Raw genomic sequence first — 19,504 nt, 5'->3', positions numbered from 1 at the left:
CCAACTGATAGAAAACAGTACCTTACCACTTTCCTGACTTTTCCAATCACATGAATATTTGATTGGAAGCTGTTTTGGACTGCTTTTCTTTTCTTTAGGCGAAAACCTTGGCAGACCTCCATGCAACGTCCAGAACACGATGGGAGATGTTTTCTGTGCTCCCGCAGGTTTTCCTTGCCAGACAGAGTGGAAAAGCTTTCTGCTAGGATGTAGACCACAAAAGACGCTAAAGACGAAGGTACGATGCTCTCCGGAGCTAAGCGCCGCTCCCGGGCGTCTTTCGGCAGAAGCCGCGCTAAGAGAGCACCGTGACCGGTACAATCGTCTTTGCGCGAAGAAGCCGCTTCTTCGGCTCCGGGAGCCGGAGAGAGCGGCAGCATCGGAAAGGTGAAGAAGGAAGCTGTACAACACTGGGCTTGTGTGCGCAGCTTGCCAACTGATAGAAAACAGTACCTTACCACTTTCCTGACTTTTCCAATCACATGAATATTCGATTGGAAGCTGTTTTGGACAGCTTTTCTTTCCTTCATGCCAAACACTTGGCAGACCTCCGTGCAACGTCCAGAACACGATGGGAGATGTTTTCTGTGCTCCCGCAGGTTTTCCTTGCCAGACAGAGTGGAAAAGCTTTCTGCTAGGATGTAGACCACAAAAGACGCTAAAGACGAAGGTACGATGCTCTCCGGAGCTAAGCGCCGCTCCCGGGCGTCTTTCGGCACAAGCCGCGCTAAGAGAGCACTGTGAGCGGTACAATCGTCTTTGCGCGAAGAAGCCGCTTCTTCGGCTCCGGGAGCCGGAGAGAGCGGCAGCATCGGAAAGGTGAAGAAGGAAGCTGTACAACACTGGGCTTGTGTGCGCAGCTTGCCAACTGATAGAAAACAGTACCTTACCACTTTCCTGACTTTTCCAATCACATGAATATTCGATTGGAAGCTCTTTTGGACTGCTTTTCTTTTCTTTAGGCGAAAACCTTGGCAGACCTCCGTGCAACGTCCAGAACACGATGGGAGATGTTTTCTGTGCTCCCGCAGGTTTTCCTTGCCAGACAGAGTGGAAAAGCTTTCTGCTAGGATGTAGACCACAAAAGACGCTAAAGACGAAGGTACGATGCTCTCCGGAGCTAAGCGCCGCTCCCGGGCGTCTTTCGGCACAAGCCGCGCTAAGAGAGCACTGTGAGCGGTACAATCGTCTTTGCGCGAAGAAGCCGCTTCTTCGGCTCCGGGAGCCGGAGAGAGCGGCAGCATCGGAAAGGTGAAGAAGGAAGCTGTACAACACTGGGATTGTGTGCGCAGCTTGCCAACTGATAGAAAACAGTACCTTACCACTTTCCTGACTTTTCCAATCACATGAATATTTGATTGGAAGCTGTTTTGGACAGCTTTTCTTTTCTTTACGCCAAACACTTGCAGACCTCCATGCAACGTCCAGAACACGATGGGAGATGTTTTCTGTGCTCCCGCAGGTTTTCCTTGCCAGACAGAGTGGAAAAGCTTTCTGCTAGGATGTAGACCACAAAAGACGCTAAAGACGAAGGTACGATGCTCTCCGGAGCTAAGCGCCGCTCCCGGGCTTCTTTCGGCAGTAGCCGCGCTAAGAGAGCACTGTGAGCGGTACAATCGTCTTTGCGCGAAGAAGCCGCTTCTTCGGCTCCGGGAGCCGGAGAGAGCGGCAGCATCGGAAAGGTGAAGAAGGAAGCTGTACAACACTGGGCTTGTATGCGCAGCTTGCCAACTGATAGAAAACAGTACCTTACCACTTTCCTGACTTTTCCAATCACATGAATATTCGATAAGAAGCTGTTTTGGACAGCTTTTCTTTTCTTTAGGCGAAAACCTTGGCAGACCTCCGTGCAACGTCCAGAACACGATGGGAGATGTTTTCTGTGCTCCCGCAGGTTTTCCTTGCCTGACACAGTTGGAAAGCTCTCTGCTAGGATGTAGACCACAAAAGACGCTAAAGACGAAGGTACGATGCTCTCCGAAGCTAAGCGCCGCTCCCGGGCGTCTTTCGGCAGAAGCCGCGCTACGAGACCACTGTGACCGGTACAATCGTCTTTGCGCGAAGAAGCCGCTTCTTCGGCTCCGGGAGCCGGAGAGAGCGGCAGCATCGGAAAGGTGAAGAAGGAAGCTGTACAACACTGGGCTTGTGTGCGCAGCTTGCCAACTGATAGAAAACAGTACCTTACCACTTTCCTGACTTTTCCAATCACATGAATATTCGATAAGAAGCTGTTTTGGACAGCTTTTCTTTTCTTTAGGCGAAAACCTTGGCAGACCTCCGTGCAACGTCCAGAACACGATGGGAGATGTTTTCTGTGCTCCCGCAGGTTTTCCTTGCCAGACAGAGTGGAAAAGCTTTCTGCTAGTATGTAGACCACAAAAGACGCTAAAGACGAAGGTACGATGCTCTCCGGAGCTAAGAGCCGCTCCCGGGCTTCTTTCGGCAGTAGCCGCGCTAAGAGAGCACTGTGACCGGTACAATCGTCTTTGCGCGAAGAAGCCGCTTCTTCGGCTCCGGGAGCCGGAGAGAGCGGCACCTTCGGAAAGGTGAAGAAGGAAGCTGTACAACACTGGGCTTGTGTGCGCAGCTTGCCAACTGATAGAAAACAGTACCTTACCACTTTCCTGACTTTTCCAATCACATGAATATTTGATTGGAAGCTGTTTTGGACAGCTTTTCTTTTCTTTACGCCAAACACTTGCAGACCTCCGTGCAACGTCCAGAACACGATGGGAGATGTTTTCTGTGCTCCCGCAGGTTTTCCTTGCCAGACAGAGTGGAAAAGCTTTCTGCTAGGATGTAGACCACAAAAGACGCTAAAGACGAAGGTACGATGCTCTCCGGAGCTAAGCGCCGCTCCCGGGCGTCTTTCGGCACAAGCCGCGCTACGAGAGCACCGTGACCGGTACAATCGTCTTTGCGCGAAGAAGCCGCTTCTTCGGCTCCGGGAGCCGGAGAGAGCGGCAGCATCGGAAAGGTGAAGAAGGAAGCTGTACAACACTGGGCTTGTGTGCGCAGCTTGCCAACTGATAGAAAACAGTACCTTACCACTTTCCTGACTTTGCCAATCACATGAACATTCGATTGGAAGCTGTTTTGGACAGCTCTTCTTTCCTTCATGCCAAACACTTGGCAGACCTCCGTGCAACGTCCAGAACACGATGGGAGATGTTTTCTGTGCTCCCGCAGGTTTTCCTTGCCAGACAGAGTGGAAAAGCTTTCTGCTAGGATGTAGACCACAAAAGACGCTAAAGACGAAGGTACGATGCTCTCCGGAGCTAAGCGCCGCTCCCGGGCTTCTTTCGGCAGTAGCCGCGCTAAGAGAGCACTGTGAGCGGTACAATCGTCTTTGCGCGAAGAAGCCGCTTCTTCGGCTCCGGGAGCCGGAGAGAGCGGCAGCATCGGAAAGGTGAAGAAGGAAGCTGTACAACACTGGGCTTGTGTGCGCAGCTTGCCAACTGATAGAAAACAGTACCTTACCACTTTCCTGACTTTGCCAATCACATGAACATTCGATTGGAAGCTGTTTTGGACAGCTTTTCTTTCCTTCATGCCAAACACTTGGCAGACCTCCGTGCAACGTCCAGAACACGATGGGAGATGTTTTCTGTGCTCCCGCAGGTTTTCCTTGCCAGACAGAGTGGAAAAGCTTTCTGCTAGGATGTAGACCACAAAAGACGCTAAAGACGAAGGTACGATGCTCTCCGGAGCTAAGCGCCGCTCCCGGGCTTCTTTCGGCAGAAGCCGCGCTAAGAGAGCACTGTGACCGGTACAATCGTCTTTGCGCGAAGAAGCCGCTTCTTCGGCTCCGGGAGCCGGAGAGAGCGGCACCTTCGGAAAGGTGAAGAAGGAAGCTGTACAACACTGGGCTTGTGTGCGCAGCTTGCCAACTGATAGAAAACAGTACCTTACCACTTTCCTGACTTTTCCAATCACATGAATATTTGATTGGAAGCTGTTTTGGACAGCTTTTCTTTTCTTTACGCCAAACACTTGCAGACCTCCATGCAACGTCCAGAACACGATGGGAGATGTTTTCTGTGCTCCCGCAGGTTTTCCTTGCCAGACAGAGTGGAAAAGCTTTCTGCTAGGATGTAGACCACAAAAGACGCTAAAGACGAAGGTACGATGCTCTCCGGAGCTAAGCGCCGCTCCCGGGCTTCTTTCGGCACAAGCCGCGCTAAGAGAGCACTGTGACCGGTACAATCGTCTTTGCGCGAAGAAGCCGCTTCTTCGGCTCCGGGAGCCGGAGAGAGCGGCAGCATCGGAAAGGTGAAGAAGGAAGCTGTACAACACTGGGCTTGTGTGCGCAGCTTGCCAACTGATAGAAAACAGTACCTTACCACTTTCCTGACTTTTCCAATCACATGAATATTCGATTGGAAGCTGTTTTGGACAGCTTTTCTTTTCTTTAGGCGAAAACCTTGGCAGACCTCCGTGCAACGTCCAGAACACGATGGGAGATGTTTTCTGTGCTCCCGCAGGTTTTCCTTGCCAGACAGAGTGGAAAAGCTTTCTGCTAGGATGTAGACCACAAAAGACGCTAAAGACGAAGGTACGATGCTCTCCGGAGCTAAGCGCCGCTCCCGGGCGTCTTTCGGCAGAAGCCGCGCTACGAGAGCACTGTGACCGGTACAATCGTCTTTGCGCGAAGAAGCCGCTTCTTCGGCTCCGGGAGCCGGAGAGAGCGGCAGCATCGGAAAGGTGAAGATGGAAGCTGTACAACACTGGGCTTGTGTGCGCTACTTGCCAACTGATAGAAAACAGTACCTTACCACTTTCCTGACTTTTCCAATCACATGAATATTCGATTGGAAGCTGTTTTGGACAGCTTTTCTTTTCTTTAGGCGAAAACCTTGGCAGACCTCCGTGCAACGTCCAGAACACGATGGGAGATGTTTTCTGTGCTCCCGCAGGTTTTCCTTGCCAGACAGAGTGGAAAAGCTTTCTGCTAGGATGTAGACCACAAAAGACGCTAAAGACGAAGGTACGATGCTCTCCGGAGCTAAGCGCCGCTCCCGGGCGTCTTTCGGCAGAAGCCGCGCTACGAGAGCACTGTGACCGGTACAATCGTCTTTGCGCGAAGAAGCCGCTTCTTCGGCTCCGGGAGCCGGAGAGAGCGGCAGCATCGGAAAGGTGAAGATGGAAGCTGTACAACACTGGGCTTGTGTGCGCAGCTTGCCAACTGATAGAAAACAGTACCTTACCACTTTCCTGACTTTTCCAATCACATGAATATTCGATAAGAAGCTGTTTTGGACAGCTTTTCTTTTCCTTAGGGGAAAACCTTGGCAGACCTCCGTGCAACGTCCAGAACACGATGGGAGATGTTTTCTGTGCTCCCGCAGGTTTTCCTTGCCAGACAGAGTGGAAAAGCTTTCTGCTAGGATGTAGACCACAAAAGACGCTAAAGACGAAGGTACGATGCTCTCCGGAGCTAAGAGCCGCTCCCGGGCTTCTTTCGGCAGTAGCCGCGCTAAGAGAGCACTGTGACCGGTACAATCGTCTTTGCGCGAAGAAGCCGCTTCTTCGGCTCCGGGAGCCGGAGAGAGCGGCACCTTCGGAAAGGTGAAGAAGGAAGCTGTACAACACTGGGCTTGTGTGCGCAGCTTGCCAACTGATAGAAAACAGTACCTTACCACTTTCCTGACTTTTCCAATCACATGAATATTTGATTGGAAGCTGTTTTGGACAGCTTTTCTTTTCTTTACGCCAAACACTTGCAGACCTCCGTGCAACGTCCAGAACACGATGGGAGATGTTTTCTGTGCTCCCGCAGGTTTTCCTTGCCAGACAGAGTGGAAAAGCTTTCTGCTAGGATGTAGACCACAAAAGACGCTAAAGACGAAGGTACGATGCTCTCCGGAGCTAAGCGCCGCTCCCGGGCGTCTTTCGGCAGTAGCCGCGCTAAGAGAGCACTGTGAGCGGTACAATCGTCTTTGCGCGAAGAAGCCGCTTCTTCGGCTCCGGGAGCCGGAGAGAGCGGCAGCATCGGAAAGGTGAAGAAGGAAGCTGTACAACACTGGGCTTGTGTGCGCAGCTTGCCAACTGATAGAAAACAGTACCTTACCACTTTCCTGACTTTGCCAATCACATGAACATTCGATTGGAAGCTGTTTTGGACAGCTTTTCTTTCCTTCATGCCAAACACTTGGCAGACCTCCGTGCAACGTCCAGAACACGATGGGAGATGTTTTCTGTGCTCCCGCAGGTTTTCCTTGCCAGACAGAGTGGAAAAGCTTTCTGCTAGGATGTAGACCACAAAAGACGCTAAAGACGAAGGTACGATGCTCTCCGGAGCTAAGCGCCGCTCCCGGGCTTCTTTCGGCAGAAGCCGCGCTAAGAGAGCACTGTGACCGGTACAATCGTCTTTGCGCGAAGAAGCCGCTTCTTCGGCTCCGGGAGCCGGAGAGAGCGGCAGCATCGGAAAGGTGAAGATGGAAGCTGTACAACACTGGGCTTGTGTGCGCAGCTTGCCAACTGATAGAAAACAGTACCTTACCACTTTCCTGACTTTTCCAATCACATGAATATTCGATTGGAAGCTGTTTTGGACAGCTTTTCTTTTCTTTAGGCGAAAACCTTGGCAGACCTCCGTGCAACGTCCAGAACACGATGGGAGATGTTTTCTGTGCTCCCGCAGGTTTTCCTTGCCAGACAGAGTGGAAAAGCTTTCTGCTAGGATGTAGACCACAAAAGACGCTAAAGACGAAGGTACGATGCTCTCCGGAGCTAAGCGCCGCTCCCGGGCTTCTTTCGGCAGAAGCCGCGCTAAGAGAGCACTGTGACCGGTACAATCGTCTTTGCGCGAAGAAGCCGCTTCTTCGGCTCCGGGAGCCGGAGAGAGCGGCACCTTCGGAAAGGTGAAGAAGGAAGCTGTACAACACTGGGCTTGTGTGCGCAGCTTGCCAACTGATAGAAAACAGTACCTTACCACTTTCCTGACTTTTCCAATCACATGAATATTTGATTGGAAGCTGTTTTGGACAGCTTTTCTTTTCTTTACGCCAAACACTTGCAGACCTCCGTGCAACGTCCAGAACACGATGGGAGATGTTTTCTGTGCTCCCGCAGGTTTTCCTTGCCAGACAGAGTGGAAAAGCTTTCTGCTAGGATGTAGACCACAAAAGACGCTAAAGACGAAGGTACGATGCTCTCCGGAGCTAAGCGCCGCTCCCGGGCTTCTTTCGGCACAAGCCGCGCTAAGAGAGCACTGTGACCGGTACAATCGTCTTTGCGCGAAGAAGCCGCTTCTTCGGCTCCGGGAGCCGGAGAGAGCGGCAGCATCGGAAAGGTGAAGAAGGAAGCTGTACAACACTGGGCTTGTGTGCGCAGCTTGCCAACTGATAGAAAACAGTACCTTACCACTTTCCTGACTTTTCCAATCACATGAATATTCGATTGGAAGCTGTTTTGGACAGCTTTTCTTTTCTTTAGGCGAAAACCTTGGCAGACCTCCGTGCAACGTCCAGAACACGATGGGAGATGTTTTCTGTGCTCCCGCAGGTTTTCCTTGCCAGACAGAGTGGAAAAGCTTTCTGCTAGGATGTAGACCACAAAAGACGCTAAAGACGAAGGTACGATGCTCTCCGGAGCTAAGCGCCGCTCCCGGGCGTCTTTCGGCAGAAGCCGCGCTACGAGAGCACTGTGACCGGTACAATCGTCTTTGCGCGAAGAAGCCGCTTCTTCGGCTCCGGGAGCCGGAGAGAGCGGCAGCATCGGAAAGGTGAAGATGGAAGCTGTACAACACTGGGCTTGTGTGCGCTACTTGCCAACTGATAGAAAACAGTACCTTACCACTTTCCTGACTTTTCCAATCACATGAATATTCGATTGGAAGCTGTTTTGGACAGCTTTTCTTTTCTTTAGGCGAAAACCTTGGCAGACCTCCGTGCAACGTCCAGAACACGATGGGAGATGTTTTCTGTGCTCCCGCAGGTTTTCCTTGCCAGACAGAGTGGAAAAGCTTTCTGCTAGGATGTAGACCACAAAAGACGCTAAAGACGAAGGTACGATGCTCTCCGGAGCTAAGCGCCGCTCCCGGGCGTCTTTCGGCAGAAGCCGCGCTACGAGAGCACTGTGACCGGTACAATCGTCTTTGCGCGAAGAAGCCGCTTCTTCGGCTCCGGGAGCCGGAGAGAGCGGCAGCATCGGAAAGGTGAAGATGGAAGCTGTACAACACTGGGCTTGTGTGCGCAGCTTGCCAACTGATAGAAAACAGTACCTTACCACTTTCCTGACTTTTCCAATCACATGAATATTCGATAAGAAGCTGTTTTGGACAGCTTTTCTTTTCCTTAGGGGAAAACCTTGGCAGACCTCCGTGCAACGTCCAGAACACGATGGGAGATGTTTTCTGTGCTCCCGCAGGTTTTCCTTGCCAGACAGAGTGGAAAAGCTTTCTGCTAGGATGTAGACCACAAAAGACGCTAAAGACGAAGGTACGATGCTCTCCGGAGCTAAGAGCCGCTCCCGGGCTTCTTTCGGCAGTAGCCGCGCTAAGAGAGCACTGTGACCGGTACAATCGTCTTTGCGCGAAGAAGCCGCTTCTTCGGCTCCGGGAGCCGGAGAGAGCGGCACCTTCGGAAAGGTGAAGAAGGAAGCTGTACAACACTGGGCTTGTGTGCGCAGCTTGCCAACTGATAGAAAACAGTACCTTACCACTTTCCTGACTTTTCCAATCACATGAATATTTGATTGGAAGCTGTTTTGGACAGCTTTTCTTTTCTTTACGCCAAACACTTGCAGACCTCCGTGCAACGTCCAGAACACGATGGGAGATGTTTTCTGTGCTCCCGCAGGTTTTCCTTGCCAGACAGAGTGGAAAAGCTTTCTGCTAGGATGTAGACCACAAAAGACGCTAAAGACGAAGGTACGATGCTCTCCGGAGCTAAGCGCCGCTCCCGGGCGTCTTTCGGCACAAGCCGCGCTACGAGAGCACTGTGACCGGTACAATCGTCTTTGCGCGAAGAAGCCGCTTCTTCGGCTCCGGGAGCCGGAGAGAGCGGCAGCATCGGAAAGGTGAAGAAGGAAGCTGTACAACACTGGGCTTGTGTGCGCTACTTGCCAACTGATAGAAAACAGTACCTTACCACTTTCCTGACTTTTCCAATCACATGAATATTTGATTGGAAGCTGTTTTGGACAGCTTTTCTTTTCTTTACGCCAAACACTTGCAGACCTCCATGCAACGTCCAGAACACGATGGGAGATGTTTTCTGTGCTCCCGCAGGTTTTCCTTGCCAGACAGAGTGGAAAAGCTTTCTGCTAGGATGTAGACCACAAAAGACGCTAAAGACGAAGGTACGATGCTCTCCGGAGCTAAGCGCCGCTCCCGGGCGTCTTTCGGCACAAGCCGCGCTACGAGAGCACTGTGACCGGTACAATCGTCTTTGCGCGAAGAAGCCGCTTCTTCGGCTCCGGGAGCCGGAGAGAGCGGCAGCATCGGAAAGGTGAAGAAGGAAGCTGTACAACACTGGGATTGTGTGCGCAACTTGCCAACTGATAGAAAACAGTACCTTACCACTTTCCTGACTTTGCCAATCACATGAACATTCGATTGGAAGCTGTTTTGGACAGCTTTTCTTTCCTTCATGCCAAACACTTGGCAGACCTCCGTGCAACGTCCAGAACACGATGGGAGATGTTTTCTGTGCTCCCGCAGGTTTTCCTTGCCAGACAGAGTGGAAAAGCTTTCTGCTAGGATGTAGACCACAAAAGACGCTAAAGACGAAGGTACGATGCTCTCCGGAGCTAAGCGCCGCTCCCGGGCTTCTTTCGGCAGAAGCCGCGCTACGAGAGCACTGTGACCGGTACAATCGTCTTTGCGCGAAGAAGCCGCTTCTTCGGCTCCGGGAGCCGGAGAGAGCGGCACCTTCGGAAAGGTGAAGATGGAAGCTGTACAACACTGGGATTGTGTGCGCAGCTTGCCAACTGATAGAAAACAGTACCTTACCACTTTCCTGACTTTTCCAATCACATGAATATTCGATAGGAAGCTGTTTTGGACAGCTTTTCTTTTCTTTAGGCGAAAACCTTGGCAGACCTCCGTGCAACGTCCAGAACACGATGGGAGATGTTTTCTGTGCTCCCGCAGGTTTTCCTTGCCAGACAGAGTGGAAAAGCTTTCTGCTAGGATGTAGACCACAAAAGACGCTAAAGACGAAGGTACGATGCTCTCCGGAGCTAAGCGCCGCTCCCGGGCGTCTTTCGGCAGAAGCCGCGCTAAGAGAGCACCGTGACCGGTACAATCGTCTTTGCGCGAAGAAGCCGCTTCTTCGGCTCCGGGAGCCGGAGAGAGCGGCAGCATCGGAAAGGTGAAGATGGAAGCTGTACAACACTGGGCTTGTGTGCGCAGCTTGCCAACTGATAGAAAACAGTACCTTACCACTTTCCTGACTTTTCCAATCACATGAATATTCGATTGGAAGCTGTTTTGGACAGCTTTTCTTTTCTTTAGGCGAAAACCTTGGCAGACCTCCGTGCAACGTCCAGAACACGATGGGAGATGTTTTCTGTGCTCCCGCAGGTTTTCCTTGCCAGACAGAGTGGAAAAGCTTTCTGCTAGGATGTAGACCACAAAAGACGCTAAAGACGAAGGTACGATGCTCTCCGGAGCTAAGCGCCGCTCCCGGGCTTCTTTCGGCAGAAGCCGCGCTAAGAGAGCACTGTGACCGGTACAATCGTCTTTGCGCGAAGAAGCCGCTTCTTCGGCTCCGGGAGCCGGAGAGAGCGGCAGCATCGGAAAGGTGAAGAAGGAAGCTGTACAACACTGGGCTTGTGTGCGCAGCTTGCCAACTGATAGAAAACAGTACCTTACCACTTTCCTGACTTTTCCAATCACATGAATATTTGATTGGAAGCTGTTTTGGACAGCTTTTCTTTTCTTTACGCCAAACACTTGCAGACCTCCGTGCAACGTCCAGAACACGATGGGAGATGTTTTCTGTGCTCCCGCAGGTTTTCCTTGCCAGACAGAGTGGAAAAGCTTTCTGCTAGGATGTAGACCACAAAAGACGCTAAAGACGAAGGTACGATGCTCTCCGGAGCTAAGCGCCGCTCCCGGGCTTCTTTCGGCAGTAGCCGCGCTAAGAGAGCACTGTGACCGGTACAATCGTCTTTGCGCGAAGAAGCCGCTTCTTCGGCTCCGGGAGCCGGAGAGAGCGGCAGCATCGGAAAGGTGAAGAAGGAAGCTGTACAACACTGGGCTTGTGTGCGCAGCTTGCCAACTGATAGAAAACAGTACCTTACCACTTTCCTGACTTTTCCAATCACATGAATATTCGATAAGAAGCTGTTTTGGACAGCTTTTCTTTTCTTTAGGCGAAAACCTTGGCAGACCTCCGTGCAACGTCCAGAACACGATGGGAGATGTTTTCTGTGCTCCCGCAGGTTTTCCTTGCCACACAGAGTGGAAAAGCTTTCTGCTAGGATGTAGACCACAAAAGACGCTAAAGACGAAGGTACGATGCTCTCCGGAGCTAAGCGCCGCTCCCGGGCGTCTTTCGGCAGAAGCCGCGCTACGAGAGCACTGTGAGCGGTACAATCGTCTTTGCGCGAAGAAGCCGCTTCTTCGGCTCCGGGAGCCGGAGAGAGCGGCAGCATCGGAAAGGTGAAGATGGAAGCTGTACAACACTGGGCTTGTGTGCGCAGCTTGCCAACTGATAGAAAACAGTACCTTACCACTTTCCTGACTTTTCCAATCACATGAATATTCGATTGGAAGCTGTTTTGGACAGCTTTTCTTTTCTTTAGGCGAAAACCTTGGCAGACCTCCGTGCAACGTCCAGAACACGATGGGAGATGTTTTCTGTGCTCCCGCAGGTTTTCCTTGCCAGACAGAGTGGAAAAGCTTTCTGCTAGGATGTAGACCACAAAAGACGCTAAAGACGAAGGTACGATGCTCTCCGGAGCTAAGCGCCGCTCCCGGGCGTCTTTCGGCAGAAGCCGCGCTACGAGAGCACTGTGACCGGTACAATCGTCTTTGCGCGAAGAAGCCGCTTCTTCGGCTCCGGGAGCCGGAGAGAGCGGCAGCATCGGAAAGGTGAAGATGGAAGCTGTACAACACTGGGCTTGTGTGCGCAGCTTGCCAACTGATAGAAAACAGTACCTTACCACTTTCCTGACTTTTCCAATCACATGAATATTCGATAAGAAGCTGTTTTGGACAGCTTTTCTTTTCCTTAGGGGAAAACCTTGGCAGACCTCCGTGCAACGTCCAGAAGACGATGGGAGATGTTTTCTGTGCTCCCGCAGGTTTTCCTTGCCAGACAGAGTGGAAAAGCTTTCTGCTAGGATGTAGATCACAAAAGACGCTAAAGACGAAGGTACGATGCTCTCCGGAGCTAAGAGCCGCTCCCGGGCTTCTTTCGGCAGTAGCCGCGCTAAGAGAGCACTGTGAGCGGTACAATCGTCTTTGCGCGAAGAAGCCGCTTCTTCGGCTCCGGGAGCCGGAGAGAGCGGCAGCATCGGAAAGGTGAAGATGGAAGCTGTACAACACTGGGCTTGTGTGCGCAGCTTGCCAACTGATAGAAAACAGTACCTTACCACTTTCCTGACTTTTCCAATCACATGAATATTTGATTGGAAGCTGTTTTGGACAGCTTTTCTTTTCTTTACGCCAAACACTTGCAGACCTCCGTGCAACGTCCAGAACACGATGGGAGATGTTTTCTGTGCTCCCGCAGGTTTTCCTTGCCAGACAGAGTGGAAAAGCTTTCTGCTAGGATGTAGACCACAAAAGACGCTAAAGACGAAGGTACGATGCTCTCCGGAGCTAAGCGCCGCTCCCGGGCGTCTTTCGGCACAAGCCGCGCTACGAGAGCACCGTGACCGGTACAATCGTCTTTGCGCGAAGAAGCCGCTTCTTCGGCTCCGGGAGCCGGAGAGAGCGGCAGCATCGGAAAGGTGAAGAAGGAAGCTGTACAACACTGGGCTTGTGTGCGCAGCTTGCCAACTGATAGAAAACAGTACCTTACCACTTTCCTGACTTTTCCAATCACATGAATATTTGATTGGAAGCTGTTTTGGACAGCTTTTCTTTTCTTTACGCCAAACACTTGCAGACCTCCATGCAACGTCCAGAACACGATGGGAGATGTTTTCTGTGCTCCCGCAGGTTTTCCTTGCCAGACAGAGTGGAAAAGCTTTCTGCTAGGATGTAGACCACAAAAGACGCTAAAGACGAAGGTACGATGCTCTCCGGAGCTAAGCGCCGCTCCCGGGCGTCTTTCGGCACAAGCCGCGCTACGAGAGCACCGTGACCGGTACAATCGTCTTTGCGCGAAGAAGCCGCTTCTTCGGCTCCGGGAGCCGGAGAGAGCGGCAGCATCGGAAAGGTGAAGAAGGAAGCTGTACAACACTGGGATTGTGTGCGCAACTTGCCAACTGATAGAAAACAGTACCTTACCACTTTCCTGACTTTGCCAATCACATGAACATTCGATTGGAAGCTGTTTTGGACAGCTTTTCTTTCCTTCATGCCAAACACTTGGCAGACCTCCGTGCAACGTCCAGAACACGATGGGAGATGTTTTCTGTGCTCCCGCAGGTTTTCCTTGCCAGACAGAGTGGAAAAGCTTTCTGCTAGGATGTAGACCACAAAAGACGCTAAAGACGAAGGTACGATGCTCTCCGGAGCTAAGCGCCGCTCCCGGGCGTCTTTCGGCAGAAGCCGCGCTACGAGAGCACTGTGACCGGTACAATCGTCTTTGCGCGAAGAAGCCGCTTCTTCGGCTCCGGGAGCCGGAGAGAGCTGCAGCATCGGAAAGGTGAAGAAGGAAGCTGTACAACACTGGGCTTGTGTGCGCAGCTTGCCAACTGATAGAAAACAGTACCTTACAACTTTCCTGACTTTTCCAATCACATGAATATTCGATTGGAAGCTGTTTTGGACAGCTTTTCTTTTCTTTAGGCGAAAACCTTGGCAGACCTCCGTGCAACGACCAGAACACGATGGGAGATATTTTCTGTGCTCCCGCAGGTTTTCCTTGCCAGACACAGTTGGAAAGCTCTCTGCTAGGATGTAGACCACAAAAGACGCTAAAGACGAAGGTACGATGCTCTCCGGAGCTAAGCGCCGCTCCCGGGCGTCTTTCGGCAGAAGCCGCGCTACGAGAGCACTGTGAGCGGTACAATCGTCTTTGCGCGAAGAAGCCGCTTCTTCGGCTCCGGGAGCCGGAGAGAGCGGCAGCATCGGAAAGGTGAAGATGGAAGCTGTACAACACTGGGATTGTGTGCGCAGCTTGCCAACTGATAGAAAACAGTACCTTACCACTTTCCTGACTTTTCCAATCACATGAATATTCGATAGGAAGCTGTTTTGGACAGCTTTTCTTTTCTTTAGGCGAAAACCTTGGCAGACCTCCGTGCAACGTCCAGAACACGATGGGAGATGTTTTCTGTGCTCCCGCAGGTTTTCCTTGCCAGACAGAGTGGAAAAGCTTTCTGCTAGGATGTAGACCACAAAAGACGCTAAAGACGAAGGTACGATGCTCTCCGGAGCTAAGCGCCGCTCCCGGGCGTCTTTCGGCAGAAGCCGCGCTAAGAGAGCACTGTGACCGGTACAATCGTCTTTGCGCGAAGAAGCCGCTTCTTCGGCTCCGGGAGCCGGAGAGAGCGGCAGCATCGGAAAGGTGAAGAAGGAAGCTGTACAACACTGGGCTTGTGTGCGCAGCTTGCCAACTGATAGAAAACAGTACCTTACCACTTTCCTGACTTTTCCAATCACATGAATATTCGATTGGAAGCTGTTTTGGACAGCTTTTCTTTTCTTTAGGCGAAAACCTTGGCAGACCTCCGTGCAACGTCCAGAAGACGATGGGAGATGTTTTCTGTGCTCCCGCAGGTTTTCCTTGCCAGACAGAGTGGAAAAGCTTTCTGCTAGGATGTAGACCACAAAAGACGCTAAAGACGAAGGTACGATGCTCTCCGGAGCTAAGCGCCGCTCCCGGGCGTCTTTCGGCAGAAGCCGCGCTACGAGAGCACTGTGAGCGGTACAATCGTCTTTGCGCGAAGAAGCCGCTTCTTCGGCTCCGGGAGCCGGAGAGAGCGGCAGCATCGGAAAGGTGAAGATGGAAGCTGTACAACACTGGGCTTGTGTGCGCTACTTGCCAACTGATAGAAAACAGTACCTTACCACTTTCCTGACTTTTCCAATCACATGAATATTCGATTGGAAGCTGTTTTGGACAGCTTTTCTTTTCTTTAGGCGAAAACCTTGGCAGACCTCCGTGCAACGTCCAGAACACGATGGGAGATGTTTTCTGTGCTCCCGCAGGTTTTCCTTGCCAGACAGAGTGGAAAAGCTTTCTGCTAGGATGTAGACCACAAAAGACGCTAAAGACGAAGGTACGATGCTCTCCGGAGCTAAGCGCCGCTCCCGGGCGTCTTTCGGCAGAAGCCGCGCTACGAGAGCACTGTGACCGGTACAATCGTCTTTGCGCGAAGAAGCCGCTTCTTCGGCTCCGGGAGCCGGAGAGAGCGGCAGCATCGGAAAGGTGAAGATGGAAGCTGTACAACACTGGGCTTGTGTGCGCAGCTTGCCAACTGATAGAAAACAGTACCTTACAACTTTCCTGACTTTTCCAATCACATGAATATTCGATAAGAAGCTGTTTTGGACAGCTTTTCTTTTCCTTAGGGGAAAACCTTGGCAGACCTCCGTGCAACGTCCAGAAGACGATGGGAGATGTTTTCTGTGCTCCCGCAGGTTTTCCTTGCCAGACAGAGTGGAAAAGCTTTCTGCTAGGATGTAGATCACAAAAGACGCTAAAGACGAAGGTACGATGCTCTCCGGAGCTAAGAGCGGCTCCCGGGCTTCTTTCGGCAGTAGCCGCGCTAAGAGAGCACCGTGACCGGTACAATCGTCTTTGCGCGAAGAAGCCGCTTCTTCGGCTCCGGGAGCCGGAGAGAGCGGCACCTTCGGAAAGGTGAAGAAGGAAGCTGTACAACACTGGGCTTGTGTGCGCAGCTTGCCAACTGATAGAAAACAGTACCTTACCACTTTCCTGACTTTTCCAATCACATGAATATTTGATTGGAAGCTGTTTTGGACAGCTTTTCTTTTCTTTACGCCAAACACTTGCAGACCTCCGTGCAACGTCCAGAACACGATGGGAGATGTTTTCTGTGCTCCCGCAGGTTTTCCTTGCCAGACAGAGTGGAAAAGCTTTCTGCTAGGATGTAGACCACAAAAGACGCTAAAGACGAAGGTACGATGCTCTCCGGAGCTAAGCGCCGCTCCCGGGCTTCTTTCGGCAGTAGCCGCGCTAAGAGAGCACTGTGAGCGGTACAATCGTCTTTGCGCGAAGAAGCCGCTTCTTCGGCTCCGGGAGCCGGAGAGAGCGGCAGCATCGGAAAGGTGAAGAAGGAAGCTGTACAACACTGGGCTTGTGTGCGCAGCTTGCCAACTGATAGAAAACAGTACCTTACCACTTTCCTGACTTTGCCAATCACATGAACATTCGATTGGAAGCTGTTTTGGACAGCTTTTCTTTCCTTCATGCCAAACACTTGGCAGACCTCCGTGCAACGTCCAGAACACGATGGGAGATGTTTTCTGTGCTCCCGCAGGTTTTCCTTGCCAGACAGAGTGGAAAAGCTTTCTGCTAGGATGTAGACCACAAAAGACGCTAAAGACGAAGGTACGATGCTCTCCGGAGCTAAGCGCCGCTCCCGGGCTTCTTTCGGCAGAAGCCGCGCTAAGAGAGCACTGTGACCGGTACAATCGTCTTTGCGCGAAGAAGCCGCTTCTTCGGCTCCGGGAGCCGGAGAGAGCGGCAGCATCGGAAAGGTGAAGAAGGAAGCTGTACAACACTGGGCTTGTGTGCGCAGCTTGCCAACTGATAGAAAACAGTACCTTACCACTTTCCTGACTTTTCCAATCACATGAATATTCGATTGGAAGCTGTTTTGGACAGCTTTTCTTTTCTTTAGGCGATAACCTTGGCAGACCTCCGTGCAACGTCCAGAACACGATGGGAGATGTTTTCTGTGCTCCCGCAGGTTTTCCTTGCCAGACAGAGTGGAAAAGCTTTCTGCTAGGATGTAGACCACAAAAGACGCTAAAGACGAAGGTACGATGCTCTCCGGAGCTAAGCGCCGCTCCCGGGCGTCTTTCGGCAGAAGCCGCGCTACGAGAGCACTGTGACCGGTACAATCGTCTTTGCGCGAAGAAGCCGCTTCTTCGGCTCCGGGAGCCGGAGAGAGCGGCAGCATCGGAAAGGTGAAGATGGAAGCTGTACAACACTGGGCTTGTGTGCGCTACTTGCCAACTGATAGAAAACAGTACCTTACCACTTTCCTGACTTTTCCAATCACATGAATATTCGATTGGAAGCTGTTTTGGACAGCTTTTCTTTTCTTTAGGCGAAAACCTTGGCAGACCTCCGTGCAACGTCCAGAACACGATGGGAGATGTTTTCTGTGCTCCCGCAGGTTTTCCTTGCCAGACAGAGTGGAAAAGCTTTCTGCTAGGATGTAGACCACAAAAGACGCTAAAGACGAAGGTACGATGCTCTCCGGAGCTAAGCGCCGCTCCCGGGCGTCTTTCGGCAGAAGCCGCGCTACGAGAGCACTGTGACCGGTACAATCGTCTTTGCGCGAAGAAGCCGCTTCTTCGGCTCCGGGAGCCGGAGAGAGCGGCAGCATCGGAAAGGTGAAGATGGAAGCTGTACAACACTGGGCTTGTGTGCGCAGCTTGCCAACTGATAGAAAACAGTACCTTACCACTTTCCTGACTTTTCCAATCACATGAATATTCGATAAGAAGCTGTTTTGGACAGCTTTTCTTTTCCTTAGGGGAAAACCTTGGCAGACCTCCGTGCAACGTCCAGAAGACGATGGGAGATGTTTTCTGTGCTCCCGCAGGTTTTCCTTGCCAGACAGAGTGGAAAAGCTTTCTGCTAGGATGTAGATCACAAAAGACGCTAAAGACGAAGGTACGATGCTCTCCGGAGCTAAGAGCCGCTCCCGGGCTTCTTTCGGCAGTAGCCGCGCTAAGAGAGCACTGTGAGCGGTACAATCGTCTTTGCGCGAAGAAGCCGCTTCTTCGGCTCCGGGAGCCGGAGAGAGCGGCAGCATCGGAAAGGTGAAGATGGAAGCTGTACAACACTGGGCTTGTGTGCGCAGCTTGCCAACTGATAGAAAACAGTACCTTACCACTTTCCTGACTTTTCCAATCACATGAATATTTGATTGGAAGCTGTTTTGGACAGCTTTTCTTTTCTTTACGCCAAACACTTGCAGACCTCCGTGCAACGTCCAGAACACGATGGGAGATGTTTTCTGTGCTCCCGCAGGTTTTCCTTGCCAGACAGAGTGGAAAAGCTTTCTGCTAGGATGTAGACCACAAAAGACGCTAAAGACGAAGGTACGATGCTCTCCGGAGCTAAGCGCCGCTCCCGGGCGTCTTTCGGCACAAGCCGCGCTACGAGAGCACCGTGACCGGTACAATCGTCTTTGCGCGAAGAAGCCGCTTCTTCGGCTCCGGGAGCCGGAGAGAGCGGCAGCATCGGAAAGGTGAAGAAGGAAGCTGTACAACACTGGGCTTGTGTGCGCAGCTTGCCAACTGATAGAAAACAGTACCTTACCACTTTCCTGACTTTTCCAATCACATGAATATTTGATTGGAAGCTGTTTTGGACAGCTTTTCTTTTCTTTACGCCAAACACTTGCAGACCTCCATGCAACGTCCAGAACACGATGGGAGATGTTTTCTGTGCTCCCGCAGGTTTTCCTTGCCAGACAGAGTGGAAAAGCTTTCTGCTAGGATGTAGACCACAAAAGACGCTAAAGACGAAGGTACGATGCTCTCCGGAGCTAAGCGCCGCTCCCGGGCGTCTTTCGGCACAAGCCGCGCTACGAGAGCACCGTGACCGGTACAATCGTCTTTGCGCGAAGAAGCCGCTTCTTCGGCTCCGGGAGCCGGAGAGAGCGGCAGCATCGGAAAGGTGAAGAAGGAAGCTGTACAACACTGGGATTGTGTGCGCAACTTGCCAACTGATAGAAAACAGTACCTTACCACTTTCCTGACTTTGCCAATCACATGAACATTCGATTGGAAGCTGTTTTGGACAGCTTTTCTTTCCTTCATGCCAAACACTTGGCAGACCTCCGTGCACCGTCCAGAACACGATGGGAGATGTTTTCTGTGCTCCCGCAGGTTTTCCTTGCCAGACAGAGTGGAAAAGCTTTCTGCTAGGATGTAGACCACAAAAGACGCTAAAGACGAAGGTACGATGCTCTCCGGAGCTAAGCGCCGCTCCCGGGCGTCTTTCGGCAGAAGCCGCGCTACGAGAGCACTGTGACCGGTACAATCGTCTTTGCGCGAAGAAGCCGCTTCTTCGGCTCCGGGAGCCGGAGAGAGCTGCAGCATCGGAAAGGTGAAGAAGGAAGCTGTACAACACTGGGCTTGTGTGCGCAGCTTGCCAACTGATAGAAAACAGTACCTTACAACTTTCCTGACTTTTCCAATCACATGAATATTCGATTGGAAGCTGTTTTG

This window comes from Ammospiza caudacuta, chromosome 3 (genome assembly GCF_027887145.1).
Source record: "Ammospiza caudacuta isolate bAmmCau1 chromosome 3, bAmmCau1.pri, whole genome shotgun sequence".
NCBI classification, from domain to species: domain Eukaryota; kingdom Metazoa; phylum Chordata; class Aves; order Passeriformes; family Passerellidae; genus Ammospiza; species Ammospiza caudacuta.
Note: the sequence above shows the minus strand (reverse complement) of the source record.